The sequence below is a fragment of the Lissotriton helveticus genome, chromosome 1_1 (genome assembly GCF_964261635.1).
Source record: "Lissotriton helveticus chromosome 1_1, aLisHel1.1, whole genome shotgun sequence".
NCBI classification, from domain to species: Eukaryota; Metazoa; Chordata; class Amphibia; order Caudata; family Salamandridae; genus Lissotriton; species Lissotriton helveticus.
The window spans coordinates 1,113,911,029-1,113,933,931 of NC_136057.1; positions in this window are offsets into that span (position 1 = coordinate 1,113,911,029).

Sequence of the window (22,903 nt, forward strand, 5' to 3'; positions counted from 1 at the left end):
CCCAGACTATGGGCCTGTACTGATATTAAGAATGATATATTGACCATTGACTCCATTTGGCATAATTGACTCAATTTTCTGTGCATATTCCATCATGTGTAACAGACTCCATTTTCTGTGCTCGCACATAGCTGCAAAGTGGGGAGGGCATGTTTTCGCTCTTCACTTGTTTTTCGCTCCTCACCGATCAGAGTGAACTGGAACATACTGTGTGGGATGCGTGCTTGGTACCTTTCAAGGAATGTGCGGAACACAGCTCTGTCTTGGAGTCAAAATACAGGAGTCTGGCCAGCTTCTGTCTTGACCTTGACACAGACCAGTACAGGCAGCTCGGTTTTTTCCAACAGAAGAAAGGGGGCGAGGTTTCTAGAACCTTCACCTCACATTAAGTAAAGATATTAAAGCTGGAAGTCTTCGGAGGGTGGGTAGGAGCTCATTCACAGAGTAGACGTACTGATGTGAAACAAACGGAACTTGTGTCCCGATCAAACTCCTTCCTAAGCTGTCGAAGGGCTCTTCCAGTTTGATTTGGCAAGGCTGTTGCATGATCGATCGGTGAGGTGTTCCTTACTTTATGTATATCATTTCTAAGTTTCTTTGCTACATGTAAATATGCTACATTTTATTCTGGTTTTGCACTTGAGTTACTTGATATTTGGGGGTCAGCATTAACTGATATATTTTGCCTTCCTTTCTAAAATATTGAATTAATAAACATGTGTGTGTCACTTTAAATGCCCCTGAATTTGTTTTCTTGCCTCGCCTTAACAGAGTGCTGGGTCTGGTTTTATCGCCTCGTCTTTGGGAGTGCTGTTTAACTAAGATGCAGTAGTGCATTTGCCCGCTCTTGGGAGTGCAGGGTCCAGGTGGGTCCTATTGTGTTAAATTACAAGCACTACATTTTTGGCGTCACTTGTCAGGATTTGAAAAGAAAATTAATAGGGGAAAGAAAAATGTTTTCCAGAAAAACAAAGGCAGATTCCCAGATACCAATTGAAATACCTGGAAGGGAGTTAGTCCCATATGGTATGCTTGCCCACGAGTGGGCTCATTGCGCAGGGCTGAGTGAGAATTGGAATGTGTGTTTTGCTGACGCTGAGCCAGCACAAGTGGTTGCATGTTCGCATGTTGAGAAAGGAACAGAGCTTAGCACGTTAGGGCAAAGAGGCTGGATCCTCTGGTGTGCTTATCGTAAAGTGCATGAAAAATGTGTTCAGCTGCAGCACGAACATGAAAAAATAGAGAAACAGTTTGTTGAAGCCACAGTTTGCCTCTACGGTGTTAACTTGTCAGAATAAGGTATTACAAGATAATTTGGGAACTTACCAGACTGTGACAAGAAAAGGCTGCTGTTTTGCATTGTGCAATACAAGTACAAGAAAAGGAGGGGTAGGGATAACCTCATGGCTGCTGGAGCGATTCTCCTGCATTGCTGGACCGTAATAAAAATGAGTGTGGTCATGACGAGCTCAGCTCGTCATGAGCACCTGAGAGGTATATGCCATGACGAGCTGTGCTCGTCATGAGCACCAAAGGGGTTAACAAGAGAAAAGTACGTTTTTCTATTGCAAAGGTAGGAATTGACTGGGACCCTGAAATGTGTGATGGAAATATTTGAGATTCGTCAGAGTTTTCAGACTCTGAAGGAGAGTGTGATCAAGCCAGTAGTCAGGGTGAGGCGGAAGAACGCAAAGTGGTTCAGGTGCAGCCCATACATTGTAGGAAAATAAAAATTGGTCCAAATACAGGGGGTTGTAATGGATTCTATGGAGGATGGGGGATTTTACTCAGCAGGAGATTAATGACATTTTAGACAAATTCCGAAAAGACAAATCAGCTTACATGGGTGGTGCGGCTGTTTGATATGGATGCCTCTGGGGAAATGTTGGATCATGGAGATGCAATGAAATTCTGCACACTCAGTACTGATCCCACAGTGAAGGAGCAGTTTAGTAATTACGGGGGCAATAATCAAACTAACCTGTTACAATTGGCAGTGGTTGGAAGCAGTCAGAAATACCAGACAGAGTCAGACTGGCCAGTGAATGATAAACCCTGGTATACATTGAGAGATGCTATACAGAGGCTTAAGTAGGAAGTAATGAAAACTGCTATTTTTCTGGATAATGCACATAAGTTGATGGGTGGACTTTTAACTGTGTCAGTGCAAAATAAAATAATCCGTTTGGCTCCCCCTGCTTACAAACAGGTGATGATGACTTTGCTAATTAATCAGACTGGTAATACTTTGGCGCAGGTGATTGAGGCAGTCCGTGACTTGGGAGAGCTGGGGGACTGGATAAAGACTGAAGGAGCTTCCAGATCTGAGACTCATACAGACAATAACAGGCTGTCCAGAAGAGTCATGTTTTTGGCTCTGTTGAACGATGGAGTAGAGAAAGAGAAGATAGATGGAATAGAGACTAAAAGTCTGTGGGAGATGTATCCGAAAAGAGGATAGGAGAAAAAGGAAGGAAGCAGGAGAGTGAACAAACAAAATAAAATACGAAGGAAGCCAGAGGTGGATACAGAGGAAAAGGAGAGTGAGAGAGCTGCCCATTTGAGTACAAAGGAAGGGAGAGTTTTCAGAGAGTGAATGGCTCAGTGAGAACCAGTAGGGGGGGGAGTTCCCCCAAGAGTATGACAGGTTGTTCCCAGATTTGACCTGGGCAAAGGTTGACAGATTTAAAGCAGATTAGGAAATAGGTCAAGCTCTGGTGCAGAGATGGGCTCGCAAAGACAATAGACCTTATGTTGACATAGAAATTCATTGGAAACATCGTGATGTTCAGAAGGCCTGATCCCGGGTAGACACCGGAGCGGAGGCCACTTTGATATATGGAAATCTCAAAAAGTTTAAATGACAGTATTTCACAATCACATTAGGGATAATACCAAAAAGAGAGTACACTGTATTGATTGTGCCCCCCTCTGAATATGTTATTGGAATTGACATCTTGAAGGGAATGACTCTGTATTTGGAGGATCGATACTATCAATTTGAATTAAAAAGGTACATTCCAGTTGGCGCTGTAAGAGTGGGCCACTTGAAGAGTCCTCCAGTGAAGGTGCCCTAGGGTACTAAGGTAATTCATGTGAAACAGTACAGAATTCCAGGAGGGCATGAGGAGATTACTGCAACCATAGAGGACTTGATAGAGGCAGGGGTGGTGCCTCCAATCACTACCACCTGGAATAACCATGTGTGGCCTGTACGCAAAAAGTGAAAATACTTGGAGCATGACAGTTGATTATCATGAATTGAATAAACGCACACCTCCTTTGACTGCCACTGTCCCAGACACTGTTACTTTAATTGAGAAAATACAGAAGCATTCTGGGACTTGGTATGCGACTACTGATATTACCAATGCTTTCTTTTCTATACCAATAGCCGCTGAATGCCAAGAGCAATTCTTATTATCATGGAATGGTAGACAACTAACATTTAGAAGTCTTCCTCTGGGGTACTTATATAGTCCTACTACCGACTGGTGGCAGAGCATTTAGATGAGGTACCAGTTATGCCTGGAGTACAGCTTTGCCATTACATTGACGACGTAATGATACAAGGAGAGACACAAGAGCAAGTGCAGATTCAGTTGGACATGATTGTGGAGCATTTGAGGAGTAAAGGGTGGGAGATAAATCCCGCAAAGGTACAAGGACCCTCTCAAAATGTGAGGTTTTTGGGTATTCAATGGCACCAGGGACACAGAGAGGTGGAGCTCTAAGTGAAACAAAAGATCAAAGAAATTGCTGTGCCACGAAATAGGAAGGAAGCCCAGTTGTTCTTTGGTTTGTTTGGTTTTTTGGAGACAGGACATCCCTTACTTGAGTCAGATTTTGGCCCCTTTGTACAAAGTTACGCGAAAGAAGAATGCATTTGGTTGGGAAGAGCAGCAGCAAATTGCGTTTGAATCAGCAAAAGAGGCTATACAGCGTGCTTTGGAATTGTGGCCAGTGCGGGAGGGGGATGTTGAGCTGAATGTGACAGTGTAAGGACTGTATGCTAAATGGAGTCTGTGGCAGAAGCAAGGAAAAATGAGGGTGCCTTTAGGATTTTAGACAGATGCTGGAGAGCGGTACACTCCCTTTGAAAAACAGTTGCTTGCATGTTATTGGGCCCTGGTGGACACTGAGCAATTGACCTTAGGGCACAATGTGATTATGAGACCTGAGATACCTATAATGCAATGGGTGATGAGTTCCCCGAAGACTCACAGAATAGGACATGCGTAGGAGGCCAGCATATTCAAATGGAAGTGGTACATACAGGATTGGGCCCGAGTAGGTCCCAAAGACACTGCCGTATTGCATGAACTGGTAGCGCAAGTCCCATTGGGAGATGCAGAGGTGTTGCATGATGTACCTGAGATACAAGAGTCTCCTGTGAAATGGGGTAAGCCATTTGAAGAATTGTCCTTAGAGGACAGGAATCATGTGTGATTTGCTGATGGTTCAGCCAGCTATGTATGGGCTAAAAGGCACTGGAAGGCGGTGTCATACAATCCTGTGACCAAGGAATTATTGACCACTACTGGAGAGGGAAAGAGTAGCCAGTTTGCAGAACTATACGGTGTGTATCAAGCTTTGAAACAAGAATTGCCAGGAAAATGTCATATATACACTGACTCGTGGTCCTCTGCCAATGGCTTCGCCACTTGGCTTCCCACGTGAAATGCTCATAACTGGTTGATATATTCAAAAGAAGTATGGGCTAAGGAACTGTGGAAAGAGATCTGGACCATGTTACCACAAAGCACAGTTATTGTGTATGAAGATGCTCACTTTTCCACCGACTCACTCGACCGCTGGTTTAATTCCCTCACAGATGAAAAGGCCAAGACTTCTGAGGCTGAGGTGGCAATGTAAGATTCTGACCTGATTGGGATTGCGAAGTGGACACATCAGAAGTGCGGACACTTTGGAGAAAAGATTACTAGCAGGTGGGCAGAGAATAGAGGGATACACATTCCCCTAGATCTGATTAAATCTGCGATCTCACAATGTCCTGTTTGTCGGCATACCCAACATAGACCAGTCCTACAGATAATAAGAGGCCAGCTAAGCAGAGGAAAATTACCAGTACAGATCTGGCAGATTGATTACATTGGGCCCCTACCAACTAGTTGAGGATGTCAATATGTGTGCACGGCTGTAGACACATACTCTGGTTATTTGATAGCATTTCCAGGTAAATGTGCTACTCAGTTGAACACAATGAAAACATTAGACTTGCTGATTTTGTATTATGGAATTCCATTACAGATTCAAAGTGTCACTGGGTCTCATTTCAAAGGCAAATTGGTGCAGGATTTTTGTGTACAACACAGCATTGAGTGGGTATTTCATATTCCGTATTACATGCAGGCTGCAGGTCTGATTGAGCACATGAATGGATTGTTGAACGATCAATTGAGAAAGATGTCTGATGGGTCATTGAAATATTGGAGAGATCACTTAAATGAGGCATTGCAAATACTGAACAATAGACCCTTAGCAAATGCAGAAACCCCTTTGATGCGAATGCTAACCACAGCCTTGCAGATTCAGCCTCATGTAGCCACCAATAACATTCTTTTCTGGGAGGCAGCTCCTGGAGCTTTGGCTGCGGACCGGGTGACACCGGAGGCTGCAGGTCTTGGTCGGCAAACTGTACAGACTCAAACCAAGATATAAAGCACCCATTGAGACAGGAGTGGGAATCCAGATTCCTCCAGAGCACTTTGGCTTGCTTGACCCTCGATGTGGATTGGCTCTAAAGGGCATTTAAGTGCTGGGAGGGATCATTGATTCAGACTAACAAGATGAAATCAAGGTCATCCTACTGAATAGTGGAGATGCTGATTTGATAATACAACCTGGAGACAGAGTTGCTCAAATAGTGATCATGCCAGTATACGGAGGGATAGTCAAGAAGGGGACTGCCTCAGCCCTTCTCAATGTGCGTGGGGAAGGAGGGTTTGGCTCTACTGACAAGAATCCAGGAGCCAAGGTATGGGTAGAATCTCCAAATAGTCAACCCGAACAGGCAGAGGTTATTGCAACAGGAAAGGACAACGTCCTGTTAATAATGAAGCCAGGGCAGGAAAAATGTGACCATGTGCCTGCTGAATAATTTTACTTGTGAGAATGAATAATACCTGTTTGTTCTCTGGTCTTTTAGATCACAGCATGGCGTGTCTGTGCTCTGCTTGCGCTAGCTGGAGTGTGAATGGTCGTGTTCGAGTGGGGCCAGGAGGGACCAGGAACCCCTTACTCTGAAGTGGCCAGCCGACTCCGCAAATCAACAGCACTGCTGACTCGACCTGACAATGTGTGGTCCTATCTTGCACAGACAGTCCTCAACAAGGTGTACTTTTTCATGGCAAACATGAAAAGCACCATGGATATTATTTCCACATACCTCATAGCTGTACCTACCCCTGTCGATGTGCTGTTGCAGACATTCAATGTAAAAAATGCAGATGGGGCAGTGGAGGATCATGATGTGAGAACTCACTTGTCACCTTAAGAGTTTTGCCGATTTTGTCCAGAAACTACTGATGATATTTGGAAAAATCTAACACAAGTGAGAACGTTCAATATCTCTGAAGGCGACATTTGCTATTATTTGAGTTGTAACCCAATTACCATTGGTAAATGTGCTCAAATACGACTTGAAATAACTGAATCAAAAATGACGTGGGAACAACAAACTCAATGCAAAAATCGAAATGCAAGTACATGCAAAAATATACAAAATAATATGATATGCAAAAATTTAGTATCTGCTGCCAGTCATTTCATTTCAGGCATGTTAAATTGCCTGTATGGTGGTTATTCTCATGTGGTGATGTTACATATATGTATATTCCAGCAAATATCACAGGGGTAACGTGTGCCTTTACCAGATTATCCTTCATGATGTTCCCATTAGATCCATCATCACATGTCCGGAATACGAGAGAAGCTTTTCAACTCCGTGAACATTGTGATTCTGAAATTCATTTACTATCTAAGTCTGAAAATATTAGTTTAGCTGCTTCAATAGTAGGAATTACAGGCCTAACCATTTATAATTCTAGGACTGTTAGTGAATTAGCACGTTTTATGGTGAAAAATATTAATCATACATCAGTTGCTGTAGCAGAATTATTATTAGATGTGTGGGGGGCAAGAAAAGCTATATTACAGAACAGAGCCGCAATTGATTATTTACTCTTAAAACATGATCATGGATGTTCAGACTTTGAGGGAATGTGTTGCTTTAAGCTTTCAGATCATTCTAAATCAATTCAGTCCCACATTGAAGCTTTACATAAGTTAGCTAAAGATGTCAAACAGGATGTAGAAAAAAGGTGGTGGGATTGGTTGTTTGGGTGGTTGCCGGATTTTGGTAAACTTCACTCTATTCTAGGTGGGATAGCATCAGCAATATGTATCTTGATATCATTATGTTGTTGTATCCAGTGTGTGCCTAATCTCTTATTTATGCTTTGACCTAAAGCAGTTGATCTTAGACCGATATGTTATGAAAGCCAATGGTCAAAGGGTGGAATGTACTGATATTAAGAATGATATATTGACCATTGGCTCCATTTGGCATAATTGACTCTATTTTCTGTCAGATTCCATCTTGTGTAACAGACTCCATTTTCTGTGCTCGCACGTAGCTGCAAAGTGGGGAGGGCATGTTTTTGCTCTTCACTTGTTTTTCGCTCCTTACAGATCACAGTGAAGTGGAACATGTTGTGTGGGATGCGTGCATGGTACCTTTCAGGGAATGTACAGAATGTACAGCTCTGTCTCAGAATCAAAATACAGGAGCCTGGCCAGGTTCTGTCTTGACCTTGACACAGACCAGTACGGTCAGCTCGTTTTTTCCCAACAGAAGAAAGGGGGAGAGGTTTCTAGAACCGTGGCCTCACGTTGAGTAAAGGTATTAAAGCTGGTAGTCTTCGGGAGGGCGGGTAGGGGCTCATTCACAGAGTAGACGTACTGCTATGAAACAAACGCAACTTGGGTCCTGATCGAACTCCTTCCTGGGCTGTTGAAGGGCTACTCCAGCTTGAGTTGGCAAGGATGTTGCATGATCGATCGGTGAGGTGTTCCTTACTTTATGTACATGATTTCTAAGTTTCTTTGCTCTTTGCTACATGTATATATGCTACATTTTATTCTGGTTTCTCACTTGAGTTACTTGATATTTGGGAGTTTGCATTAACTGATATATTTTGCCTTCCTTTCTAAAATATTGAATTAATAAACATGTGTGTCACTTTAAATGCACCTGAATTTGTTTTTTTGCCTCACCTTAAGAGAGTGCTGGGTCTTGTTTTGTCGCCTCGTCTTTTGGGAGTGCTGTTTAACGGGCGTTGTTTGAAGGTGCAGTAGTGCATTTGCCTCCTCTTGGGAGTGCAGGGTCCAGGTGTTTCCTATTGTGTCAAATTACAAGCACTACATGACCTGATTAGGATAGTGAGCGGACTCACGTCCGCTCGCCACCCTAATGGAGATGGGGACCTCCCTTCATAGTGCCGGGGGTCCCACAGGTCAAATTGGAATGCGACCACCACTGTGGTGGTCACATTGGACTGGTTTTCCATTGTGGCAGGTGTTGCTGGCTGCAGCACCCGCCGCAATGGAAAAAAGGGATGTGTAACACATCCCTGTACCAAGTGAGAGGCACATGCGGTGCCTGTCATTTGGTACAGGGATCTGTTGGGGGCACCATAGATGCCCCCCCACACCCACAATCAAGGGCCCAGGATGAAGGGGCTCTAGTGGGCCCCCAATGTCCATCCCTTCCAGCCTTTCCGTGGCATGTGAAAGCTATGGAAAGGCTGGTGGGGAAGGACCATCCTAAGCCCTACGGCTGTGCCTGGTAGGCACCACCACCATTTTAGTGATGGGAAGGCCTCCGACGCACCGGCGGTCTCAAGGAGCCCATTCGATGAGTGGCAGTCAGAGTTTCAGACGGCCAAGGAACCGCCCACCATTTGGCGGGCAGAAAATAGGATTACGATGGCAGTGAGACCGCCACCCACAGCCTATCAGTGGCGGTCTCACCGTGATTGTAATGAGGCCCTATATATTTTTTATGGCTTTACTACACTTACAATATGTATGAATGGACTTAGACACTGAAGGGGTACAGGGCTCATGCCCCTGTACCTCACCTTAGGACTAGTGCACCCTGCAAGAGGGGTGACTTACCTAGGCCTAATGCAGTGGACTGCAGGCATGACATGCAGGGGTGTCTGCCATGTCGACTCTTCACTTTTCTCTGCACTAAAACATGCAGCCTGCTGTGGGTTAAGGTGCAGGGACTCTAAGTGTGGCACATAAGATAAGTGCTGCAGCCCTCAGAAGCCTTCCTTAGTCACAGTGCCCTTGGTACCCATGGTGCATTTTACAAGGGGCTTGCCTGTGGCCAGGGATGTGCCAATTGTGGATACAAAGGTACAATTTTGGGAAAGAACAAAGGCCCTGGGAACCTGATTGGCAGGAGCCCTGGGCACATCAAGTCGGGTTGCAACAGATGTCAGGCAAAAATGGGGGGTAACCATGCAAAGAAAGGGCACTTTTCTATACCCTGCAGGTCACAGAGCATGATCTTGATCTTGAGTTGCCAGGGACAGGCCTAGGAATCTGTGCATTTGCTAGATTACCTTGATGAAAGCCAAACCGAAAGTGAGGATAACAGTTTCACATGCAATTGGGCACTCAGTGAAGGTGCACACATCAGTTTACCATGCAGGAGACATTCCAGTATGAACACAGATTCACTATGGAAATAGTCTCTATCTTGGCCTTCCAGCCTATGCCAGAGTTCTGTGGATTCAGAATGTAACCCCCTTTTTGTACTTGAGCAAGGTAAAGAGACGGTATTATACCACTGCTGGTTTCCTCTGGCTCCTTGTCTTGAGCAGGGATGCATCTGCTACTGCTGAACATACCATTATTGCTTTGATGTCTGCGTCTGCCTTTGATGTTGCAGTGGTGGGTCAGGATCTGGAGCCACAAGTCTAATAACAGGGTAGCAGTTGCCTGTGAATCGTGCCCCAGAATTGTGGTACAAGACTGTGAAGCTTGTCCTGGAGCAAAGGTTTCTAGCTAGGGTCAGTGGAACAGGATGCCTCACTGGGAACAGCAGCTCCAGCTGCAATATACATGAATGCCATTATATATATTTGTTTACATTTTAAAATAAGAGGTGTACCTTTCTGGCCCCCAACATGGGCCCAGGGGTCAGGTTGTGCTTACCCTGACCCATTACATGCCCTTTCTTTTTCACTTTTAAAACACGGGGACTGAGATCCTTGAGTAACACAGGTGTCCCCTTTATTAGTGGTTGCTCATGTATGGTTAGAAAATGAAAAGCTGGGTAAAAGAAATAGGGAATATGGCCCTCATACCCTACTCTATTGTTGACATATTTTAATCCATGAAAAATGGCCACTTAGGGTCCTTGGCTTTCATCAGGACACAAAATGTGCCCTGGATTCTTGTCTCCTATCTACCTCACAATTAGACAGGGGTAAAAAAACCCATAACATAAATGCATGCAAAACAGGCTTACTAGCCAGGTTTACTGGAGTGATCTCCCCTTTCGATTCCTGTGGAAACAATAAACCATAAGTACAATCAGGTGAATTAATTGTCTTTATAACTGTATTCAACTTCATGGTAGTTGTGCAGATTATAAACAGTGATAAATTTGTTTTTCTGTGTGACACTGTAACTCAAGCACTCAATCTCTATATCAGTTCACATAGCTGTAACTGCTGTAGGAATGACATGCTCAGTGATTACTCTGTATAGGTATTAGCATGCAAGCGTATTGTGTACATACCAGCACACCAACCTGTGATGTACATTTAAACAAAGTCACTCTTACACTTATCAATAAAGTAGACAACGTGGGAGGAGGAGGGAGTGCCCTTATAGTCATGCACTAATAGTGGATTAAAAGTTAAAAAAGGCTGATCAATTTTAAGAGTTATAATACACTGGACATGAAGCAGAAAGGTACATCAATAAGAAAAATATGATCAGCACTTACATCATCAAGAGTTTCACGTCACTCGTATACCTTTTGATACATAGAACAATAATCTGATTGTGTATTTTTGAAAAAAGGGATTTTTTTAGGGAAGTTCTTAGGAAGACTTATGCGAAGAGCATTTAAACCCACCACCATATTTATTTATTGGAATTCAAATCCATCCCCTAGAATTCTACTCTCGGTAATGGGTGGAATATCTGCAAGAAATACTAAGTGAGACTTTTTTTAAGGCACAACATAGGAAAAATAATGTGGAAAGTAAAAATGTCTAGATAGATAGATATTGCTAGGACTTCCCTGGTGGGGTAACTGGCGCAAGCTGCGATTTGGCACACAAACCTGAGAGAACAGTATGTATGTAAAAAGGCAGAGGGAAGGAGGCATTGAATCTTTGTTGGGTCACTGTTTCAATAGAAATTAATTTGTTTTTGTGCAGGTGGTGTCTGCAGTGGCGGCAGGAGGCTTTTTAAAGTAGTGTGGCATAAAAGTTGGACACCGAGTCTGACTTGGCTAGTGACAGAAAGGAGCAACTCCAATTTACATAAGGAGTGGGGAAGGCCAAACGCGTTTCAGGTGTGACCCCTTTCTCAATGGCCTCTTTTAGGCAAGTGCAAGACTGTTTTTGCGCACTCATTTAAAGTTCCTGGGACCTGCCCAAGTGGGCGTTGCCATTCGCTCTGCATCCTGGTCCCTGTAGTGCTGCACCTGTTTCCTCTAGTGAGTCCGTCTTGCAAAGCACCAAATGAATGTTCAAAATGAAACCCCAGTGGGTTGCTGCCACAGTTCTGCTTTTGAACGAAGTAATTTTGGTGCATGTCATCCCGGTAATCAGTCAGTACTATGCATATGATTGCTTCATTCAATTTTGTAATGATACGTTTGGGAACATTGATACGAGAGTATTATTATATGTATTAACTTTATTCAGCATATATACTCCTTATTTATTTATGTAGAGTACAATATGGCTGCCACATTTAACTCATTTTTTGATCACTGTAACACACGCTTAAACTCTATGGTTTGTGTATATATAGTCCACCTTTTGTTTCTGTGATTTGCTTTAAACAAGCGTCACCGAGTTAATGCCGGCGACACTGAGGAAGGACTACTGTCCGAAACGCGTCTGTCATCTTCGTTGCCGTGTGAAGAATAAAAATCTTTGTCAAACCTGGAGTGCTTTTATCCTCTTTCCAGGACGGGAGGGAGTTTTAGGAGCTTCTATATTCCACGCGCTCAACCGGCGCGAATATAGCACCCGCCTCGAGAGTGCCCCGAGATTTCCGGTTGGATCGAGTTAAAAAGACGTTTATCGGGAGCACCGCTGTAAAGAGTATCGGACCGGAAGCAACGGGAGTCAGCGGACGGGCGCGCGGCTGAGACTGTGCAATACCGGTAAGTCGCCACTCCCGCGATTATTGACTTCTGTTTAGATCTGCAATCTGCAAGGGTCCAAGTATTTATTCTTACAGCAAGGCGAGTAGGTTTTCGACATAGTAACCCAGGGAGGCTTGTAAAATACCGAAGAAGCACTGCACTGTGGGCTCTGCCTTTGGGGTTAACCTTATTTTTGTATATATATATATATATATATATATATATATATATATATATATATATATATATATATATTACCTACTGGCGGTCGCCAGTAGGTATATATAGTTCGGATTTTTTCTCTATGGGATTTTTGAAAATTCTATGGCTAATAACTTTGGCGTTTGTGGACGGAATTGGCTGACATTTTCAGGAAAATGGAACATTTTGTTTCTGAGCAGCCCCTGACAATTTGGGGGGGTTTCATCAAGGGGGGGCCGAGAAAAAAGGGGGGTCCCAAAACACGTTTTTCCCATGTAAATTTCCATAGGGCGGTTGGCCTCACTTTTAGCTCGAACGGCTGAATGGATTTGCACGAAACTTGGCAAAATTGTAGGGACTGTTAGCCCGATGTGCCTTTGCTAGGTCTCAATATATGTGCTCCAGTGGATTTTTAGTAATTTAGGTTAAAAAAAAGATATATATCTGGGCGGAGCCTAACCACACATCTGATCTGATTGGCTGTCAGCACTTCATCCAAGAAGTGTTGGCAGCCATCTTGGGACCAATATACATGATAGCACCTCATTAAAAAGCATTGTAGTTAATAGAGGGTTTTAGGACTTTAGTTACATTATAAATCATTTGTTGATGGTACCATACTCGTTTGAGGAATTGTGGTGGGTTCTAAGGTGATTTTACCATGTGAAAAAACCTTCTGCTGTGATATCATGAATATTGTTTGAAAGAAAACTAATATCTCATGATTTTCCCACAGTGGTTTGGAAGGGGATCTATAAGCTAAACTGAAAGCATATTTTCTGTAAATTCACATTATCTTTCTCAGTCATGTGAAAATGAAGTCTGACATTCTCAGTAAAACATGTACATCCAACAAGGACAGAGACTGTCAGTTGATTCCTTTGTGTTCTACTGCAGCCTCCTAGAATGTTCTAAAGAACAACTAGAGCGCTAACAGTCCTACTTATTACAAAGGTATGGCACACCTGAAGCCATCTTGATTGGAATAAAGTGGTAACTCTTAAAACATTTAATTTAAAAAGAAACAACATGAGGGGGTATATTTTGCCATAGAAAGTATGATTAGTGCTGCAGAATGAAAAATTAGGGCACATTTTGAGTGACTTCTCAAATCCTTTTCTATTTCATTAAAACATTCTGACATGCAGTCTCCCAAAATGGCCACCAGAGACAAAAGAGCCCAAATGTAGCCCAAATATCACCCAGATGTAGCCCAAGTATAGCCCAATGACAGAATGTCCCAGAGTGTTCTAAAGAACAACTAGAGCGCTAACAGTCCTACTTATTACAAAGGTATGGCACACCTGAAGCCATCTTGATTGGAATAAAGTGGTAACTCTTAAAACATTTAATTTAAAAAGAAACAACATGAGGGGGTATATTTTGCCATAGAAAGTCTGATTAGTGCTGCAGAATGAAAAATTAGGGCACATTTTGAGTGACTTCTCAAATCCTTTTCTATTTCATTAAAACATTCTGACATGCAGTCTCCCAAAATGGCCACCAGAGACAAAAGAGCCCAAATGTAGCCCAAATATCACCCAGATGTAGCCCAAGTATAGCCCAATGACAGAATGTCCCAGAGTGTTCTAAAGAACAACTAGAGCGCTAACAGTCCTACTTATTACAAAGGTATGGCACACCTGAAGCCATCTTGATTGGAATAAAGTGGTAACTCTTAAAACATTTAATTTAAAAAGGAACAAAATGAGGGGGTATATTTTGCCATATGAATTATGATTAGTGCTGCAGAAAGAAAAATTAGGGCACATTTTGAGTGACTTCTCAAACCCTCTTCAATTTCATTAAAAAAAATCTGACATGCAGACTGAAACATGCACTTTGAATACCAGCAGCAGACGTCCCTGGTGAGCAGTAGCTTTACTACAGTGATCTAATGTGCAACTAGAGTGCTAACATTCAGAATTTATGGCAAATGTGTGACGCATCTGAATGCCTTCTTGATGGAACCAAAGTAAACAAGCATTGAAAATGCAATAGATCTCGCCCTCGTTTAAGTTAAAGCCATTCTGTTTGTAATGAGGTGGCTTTTTAGCTTTGCTTTTATTAGTGTTTTTTCAACTTTCATGTAAATAACATGCATCTGTATGCATATAAGTATATGTATGCATGCATTTATGTTTGTATTTATATAGATATACAGATGATATATGTTTATATATGTATGTATATATATATATTCACTGAAAAAACCATAGGTTATAGACCATATATAGTTAGGAATTAGCATTTACAAAACCTTGAAAATTCACTGAAAAAACCATAGGTTATAGACCATATATAGTTAGGAATTAGCATTTACAAAACCTTGAAAATTCACTGAAAAAAACATAGGTTATAGACCATATATAGTTAGGAATTCGCATTTACAAAACCTTATTTTACTCACACAAAACCATTGAAATTCCATATATAGTTAGTTGCACTAACTATATATCGCGCACCCGCAATCCACTGCTGATGATGTCACATATTACATCATTCATGACATGGTCAGTGACATCACTGATGACATCACTGATGACATCTCAAATGACATCACTGATGACATCACTGATGACAACATCCAGTGACTGTATGTTTCTGTAAAGTTAAAATATGTCTTACATATTGAAGAATGAGTGGATGTATAAGTGTCTGGATGAAGGATTTAGTAGGTGCATGACTGACTGTATGAGCGAGTGATTAAATGTGTCTCACTGAGTGCATGGGTTAGTGACTAAACTGTCTTAATTTGTGCATCATTATGTCTGTTGTTCTGTAAACTGTTGCATGTGTTGATAAGTAGCTATATGAGTAACTATATGGGTTATTGATTGGTTGCCCAAGTATTTGTATGGGAGACTGAGTGTGTGTGTGGGTGGCTGGGAGGTGTATGACTCTGTGCATAGATGTGTGAGCAGTTGATTCACTAGATGTATGGTTTCAAAAGTGCATGTGGAAACAGCTGTATGGGCGGTTGACTGTGTGCATGAGTGTATTGGTGAGTGAATGGATATCTCAGTGCTACATGTCAAAGTAAGTACATATGTAAAACACAGTACATGTGAGAGTTGACATATATAAATAACTGTGCATAAGAGCCAGTGAATGTGTGAGTGGCTGTATGGATCATTGTGAACTTGTATCAGGGATTGTATAAGAGAGTAAATATGTGTTAGTATATGTTTGAATAAGTAAAGTTTGTATAACTGTATAGTTGAGGAAATGGAGGTGTGATTGATTCTTTGCATGACTGACTAGGTGTGTGAGTAACTCCATGGATGAGTGACAGTCTGTGAGTGTCTGTTTACACTGATTGTATCTAAGGTTATATTAGAGTCTGAAGAGGTTCATCGTATTATCACATGAATGATATCATCAGTGATGTGATCAGTAATGTCAAATGAGATGTCATCAGTGATGTCATCAGTGATGTCATTTGAGATGTCATCAGTGATGTCATTTGAGATGTCATCAGTGATGTCATCAGTGATGTTACTGACCATGTCATGAATGATGTAATATGTGACATCATCAGCAGTGGATTGCGGGTGCGCGATATATAGTTAGTGCAACTAACTATATATGGAATTTCAATGGTTTTGTGTGAGTAAAATAAGGTTTTGTAAATGCGAATTCCTAACTATATATGGTCTATAACCTATGTTTTTTTCAGTGAATATATATATATATATATATACATATCAATTACACGCTCAAATGTCGCAATGGTGAAAAATTATCAAGGATTGACTCTAACACTTATCTGTTAATCCAACAATACATGCCCACTGGGGCTGGATTTGAAGTATAGGGACAGACAGTTGTGAATGTGAACTGCAATTTAGCCCACTTGGGCGACATTTGAGCGTGTAATTGAATTATTTTTGTATAATAGCCATTACAAGATGGCGGTGAAATCCGGGTTGCATACCCTGCCAGTCCTATGTTTATTGTTATCACTGGGTGTATGTAAAGGGGAGTGTATGGTGCAAACGTTGCCGTGACCAAGCCTTACGGCGAAACGCGTCGGCTTTTGTAACTGTTGTTGCTGAATAAACGAATTTGAAGCACCCCGGAGTGTCCCGACCCTTTCTGAACCTGGATGGTTTACAGGAAGCTTGCTGCCATATTTTCAAAAAACGCTTGTTTTTTGGAAGGGACCGCCGCGCTGCTAGAGCCCTGGATTACCGGTATCAAGTGCTAACATATATATATATTTGTATATGAAAGTTTTGACATAAACTCGCCCTTACGAAGCTATTTTTTTGCCACTCGAGGATTCATCATTTTAAATATGCACTCGACACTTTATTCCTGGATGCAATTTGTAAAAAGTGCATTGTAGGCATAAGAACGCTATGCAGCAGAACATCAAACTGCCCACGTTTTGCGCTATCAATACCGGTGCATCTTGGAACTTGAGTGCTAGTATGAAGGTCACATGACATGTTAATTGAGCACTGGCTAATCAACTTTCATGATTCCTACCTGTGAACAAGGCTTTATTAAGCCGAAATGCATTGGGACTTGAGTGGCTGAGTGGAAATAAAAGGACGTGTTAAATCTTGAAACCGGGCTCGGCTACCTTTCTTTTGATATATATATATATATATATATATATATATATATATATATATATACACACACACACACAATAAACCGGTACTTTTACCAACAAACAAGTACCATCAAATACCTTCAATTCTTTATGGTCAGCCCTGGAAAGCGAGGCGGAAGGAGAAAACATCAGGACAATATCGGGCGGAGTGCGAGTGGCGCCATTCCCTGCAGAAGAAATGAATTTTTTAGCAGAGGAACGGAGAGCAACACTCAAAAGAAATCTCCAGGCAGAGGAGAAACTACCGAAGGAGGCAGAGGCGAAAAATCAGAAGACAGGCCAGCCGCGTACAACAACAGCAAAAAACACGGGGGGTTGGTGGAACCGCAGATAGATAACACGGAAGAAATTAAAAGAACGGTAATCAATTTGTCAGAAGTCGCCCTCAACAATGCAGAAAAACTAATTCTGGCTTTGGGGCTATCGTTTTGTCCAGAATCAAATTTTGATTATGCAAATACCAGGATGGATATTTATAAATTTATACGCAAATTAAAGCTCCAAAAATTCCACAAATTGCAGAAATCAAAACTGAAGACAAATAATAGAATGCTGAAGGACACAGACACTTTTGATTTAACAGAACCTATTCCAACAGCTGAGCAGCTTCTCTTGAAGACTCTGAGAGAACTTGAGCAAGAAAATCAATGTTCAACCAGTCAGGAACTATCGCCTACTCTAACTCCAGATCCATGGCAAATTTCAGAAACATATAAGAGGAACACTCCATTCAAAAAGAAATCCAAGTGTACTCCCATATCGATGAGAGATGGCTTTGATATTTTTATCCATAATGTGATCAATGAAATTAAGAATCTAAATCACAAAACTATAAACATCAAGAAAAAACTAAACAACAGAAATAAACAATACTATGCACTCATTAACAAGTTGCAGAAAGACAAAAATGTTATTATCAGAAATTCTGATGAAGGAGGGAATGTAGTGTTGTGGGAACGTAATGATTTACATGGATGAAGCCATGTCCCAGCTAAATTACAGAACTTGTTACAGAATTAGCAATACTACAGCACTAAGGGAAACAACAAATGACTTTTATGGAAAATTGGTTGCTTGGAAAAGTGCGGGACTTTTATCAATGGACGAATACCAGTTCATGAAAAAACGCTTTGAAACCTCCAGGAAGGCCAATAATATCTGCACCTTCTAGCCTCCTGGAGAATGCTTCAAAATACATTGATTTTTATTTACAGGAGTGGGTCCAAGGATTACCTTTGTATATAAGAGATACTAGTGACTTTATCTCCGAATTGATGGATTTTAATTGGAATAGCAACTGTTTTCTTTTAACTTTGGATGTTGTTTCCATTTATATGTGTATCAATCACAAGGATGGCATGCGTGCTATTGAGTATTTCCTCGAAAAATAGGAATGAACCCCAACATAATACCATGCTATTGAACATGATCAGTTTTTGTTTACATAACAATATATTCTTGTTTGACAAAACATATCAGCAAATGCCGGGTGTCGCAATGGCAGTCAGCTTCTTCCCCAGTTTGTTTATGGGCTGGTGGGAGGACCTGGTTCTCATGGACACACATAAACAAGATATGGTGAATCATGTCAAACTGTACTATAGCTACATTGATGATTTATTCATGCTATGGGTGGGTGTTCAAGAGGAAGCTTTGAGTTTTGTGTCAGAAATTAACAGAACCAGCACTAACCTTAGTTTCACTTCTAACATCAGCAAATCAAAAATCAATTTTTTAGATGTAGAAAAATATCCAAATAGAAACAAACTAGAAACTAGGGTTTTTAGAAAGGAAACTGCCGGCAACTCGGTACTTCATTTTTCAAGTTTCCATCCGAGACACTTAATTCAAAGCATCCCCTACGGGGGAAATGCTACGTTTGAAAAGAATCTGTAGTAACCCCACTGACCCTAATGAATTGAGATTGATCATTACTTACAGTGCCCAGGAAAGCACCATCAAAAAATCATACAGAAAAACTGGCCAATCGTCAAAAATGAGCCTGTCATTGGAATGGAGTTGCCACCTAAACCTAACATAACCTACAAAAGAGCCCCCTCCATGCATAATAGCGTAGTCTCCAGTGGCCCAGAATCGTCCAACACTACCAACTGGTTAGCCCAATCCAATGGCATCACCAAATGATGGGCATACAAAGCATGCACATATGGTGTAAATAAGAAATCATATGTCACAGCATTTTGCAATAGGGAAGTCAAAATCAACAAGCCACTCCATTGCAAAACAGAATATGCAATTTATGTGTTGGAATGTGTATGCAAATTAAAATACGTGGGCAGCACTAAATTACCAGTGAACAAAAGAATCCGGCAGCACATTAAGGCGATAAACAATTGTGATCCCACCTATACTGTGGCCAGACATTTTCATGAAGTTCATGAAAATAATCTGAAAGACTTCTCCTATTATGTCATTGATGCCGTAATTAACACCAAAAGAGGAGCTGACAGGGATAGTCAACTCAGGAAACTGGAGACCCGCTATATCCTCCAATTCCCATGGAGTAAGTCTCCAGGGGAATTGAACAACACAGAGGATCTGTGTACATGCTTATAATTCTACCATTTAGACCCCACATACTGAAGTTTTCCCAGCTCTTTTTCCTTTGCCTACATTGACTTTTTGGAGGAAAAAAAGCAAGATAAAAATGAATGTACTTGATTTTATTTTATCAAGTTTGCATCTTTTTAAGTTGGATTATAATTTGTTCTTAATAAACAAATCAATAAATGAAAACATATAGAATCAACTGTATGAGGATCAAATAGATATTCAAGGCTGCTAATTTACTTTAAACCATTACACAGTATGGTTTTTTAATCAACACTCATGCACTTTATCCATTAGCACTGAAGCTTTCACACTTTAGACACTTTAAAGGAGGTGGCGATTAGGTATGTAACATTCCTACTTAAAGGTACCACTAAGCACTTTTAGATTCATAGATGTGAGAGAAAACACTCCGACATACATGTCAAAAAACACTTGGACGCGTTCATGCCAGAATAAAAAAAAAAAGATCCTAGAGATGGAATTATTTCTAAGGATTTTAGAGGACTATTTCAATGTGATTTGTTTTAATGCCTTTTAAATTTATAAAAATGTTTATTTTTATATATTTTATATATTTTTTAAATGTATCAAATATATTTATGGGCTAAAAACAATAATATATAATTTTTTAACAAATGTTTAAACTTTATTGTTTTATCACATCTTAATCCTGACAATATGACTATTAACTTGATTGTGTATCATTAGCTACTCTGAGCACGTATTGGATGTTTTCTTTTATGTCTATGCCTTATCATCAGTCACGTGTCAGCATGTAGCATTTTAAATGGTCTGTTATCGCATTGCAGCATTGTCATGTGAACAAGGTCCACCCAGGACTGAAACGCTTAATGGCCGACATTAAACTAGCACTTTGAGCACATACTTGATGATCCGCGTCTGCTTTGGGTCCCACCCAGGAGGGCGGGGGGGGAATGACCGACCACAGACACTGTATTGAGGTGTGACAAAGGCCGCTTTATTGAAAGCAGGTGCATCCTGAAAACCAATAACCTTGGCCTGCGCCGAACAAAATTAATCCTCACTAAATAAGCAAATACCTCAACAACACCCCCACCCCCTCCCCTAAAAAATATCCCCCCAAACACAACGTACTCATAACATCACCACATCTCCTCCGCCACATGCCTCCTTTCTGAATTAAACATTCCTTGCCCCCTGCAAAGACACCCCACCCCTTGATCCAGCCATCCCAGTGCTCCAACGTAGCCTCTTTTCTCTATGAAAAGCGCCCATCCTTGGCATAGCACACCTGCACCTGCTCCAGCGACACGGTAAAACACCAACCTATCACCCGGATGCACCGGCTCCCAACAAACCCCCTCAGATCCACCACCGCTACACCGACCCCTTATACTCCCCAGGCAAAACCCCCCAGGCCAAGAAACCCCTTGGGCACCCCCTCCGAGAAGGTCCACCCACCAGGAACCCCCCCCAGAGTAGGCATATCCCCGCAAGAACCCTAACATTTGGGTGGGTGGGAGGGCCAAAAAACACAAGCCCAGGTAACCCCTCCGGCCGCTGTTTCACTGCCACCAAAATGGTGGACAGTGACACAAAATGGCCGTAGAAATACCTCCCCAGCCCAAAAACTGCCCAAAAGCAGCCCAAACCGCAGCCAGGAGCCCAACCAGCCCAAGCCCCCGGAAACCCAGAGTTCAGGCTCTCTTTCTCCCCCCCCTCCTCCGGGCCCCAAAGCCCCCCCGGGGGTGGCAGGCCTCCCGTTGGTCGGCCCCCCCCCCAAAACCCCATTGGGGCCCACCCAGGAGGGCGGGGGGGGGGAATGACTGACCACAGACACTGTATTGAGGTGTGACAAAGGCCGCTTTATTGAAAGCAGGTGCGTCCTGAAAACCAATAACCTTGGCCTGCGCCGAACAAAACTAATCCTCACTAAATAAGCAAATACCTCAACAACACCCCCCACCCCTCCCCTAAAACATATCCCCCCAAAAACAACGTACTCATAACATCACCACAACATCTCCTCCGCCACATGCCTCCTTTCTGAATTAAACATTCCTTGCCCCCTTCAAAGACACCCCACCCCTTGAACCAGCCATCCCAGTGCTCCAACTTAGCCCCTGTTCTCTATGAAAAGCGCCACTCGAAAGCCACGTAGTGACTTTCAACCCCCCCTAGGAAGCCCCCCTTTGGATATCTGCGCACCCCCAACGCTACATCTAGGGCCTCCTTCATCTGTACCAGGTAGAGCCCCATGCCATAGCGAGACAAGTGTACCCCATCCTCACTGAAAAAATAGACTGCCCCATACCGCAGCTCAGGGTGTTCCATGCGCCCAAATCCCTCCCACATGAATGAGCACTACATCCGGGCACACACCCCCCCCGCACCACATCATTCAACACCGGCACCAACTCGTGCCAATGCATCCCCCCTTTCCCACGCCAATGACACCGAAACAATCCGTTGTCCAGTTCCAAATTAAGGTTCCGATGCCTGTCCCACTCGGCCCTCTCCGCTCGCTTTACAAAGGAATGCCCCACAATGTAGATTTGCAACTACGCCACAGCCGGCCCCGCCACAGCACCTGTAAAGACACACATGTAAGAGGGCGGCAGAACCTGAACGTCATTGCATCTCGCCTACCCCCCGCAGCCGGACGTATGTCTTGTAACAGTCTGACTTCCACCGCCCCAATTGTTTTATGTCCTCCGTCCCCCATCCCTTGCGTGCTGCGTCCGTCACCGCCCCTATTCTAAAGGAATGCGTTCCGAAAGCCATGGGGTCCTCACCCATCCACCGCAGGGCGTGCCGCAGGACCCCCAACACTTGACCCGCCGTCACCCATCCGGCCATACCTCGACCGAAAACCTCCCCCCCCCAATTTCCTGCTGCCCGGCCGCCAATCGCCTACCCCATTCCGCGGGACACATGCCGTCCAACCTCCCCGGCCCCAACACTACCCAGGTTCCTACCCCCCACTGATCCGTCTTGGAGCGCCTCAGGCGTACTGCCACCTCTCTCGCCTGCACCTCCACATCCTCCCACAGCAACCCCTGCCCGTCTCTCGGGCCCACCAGCTCCGACAC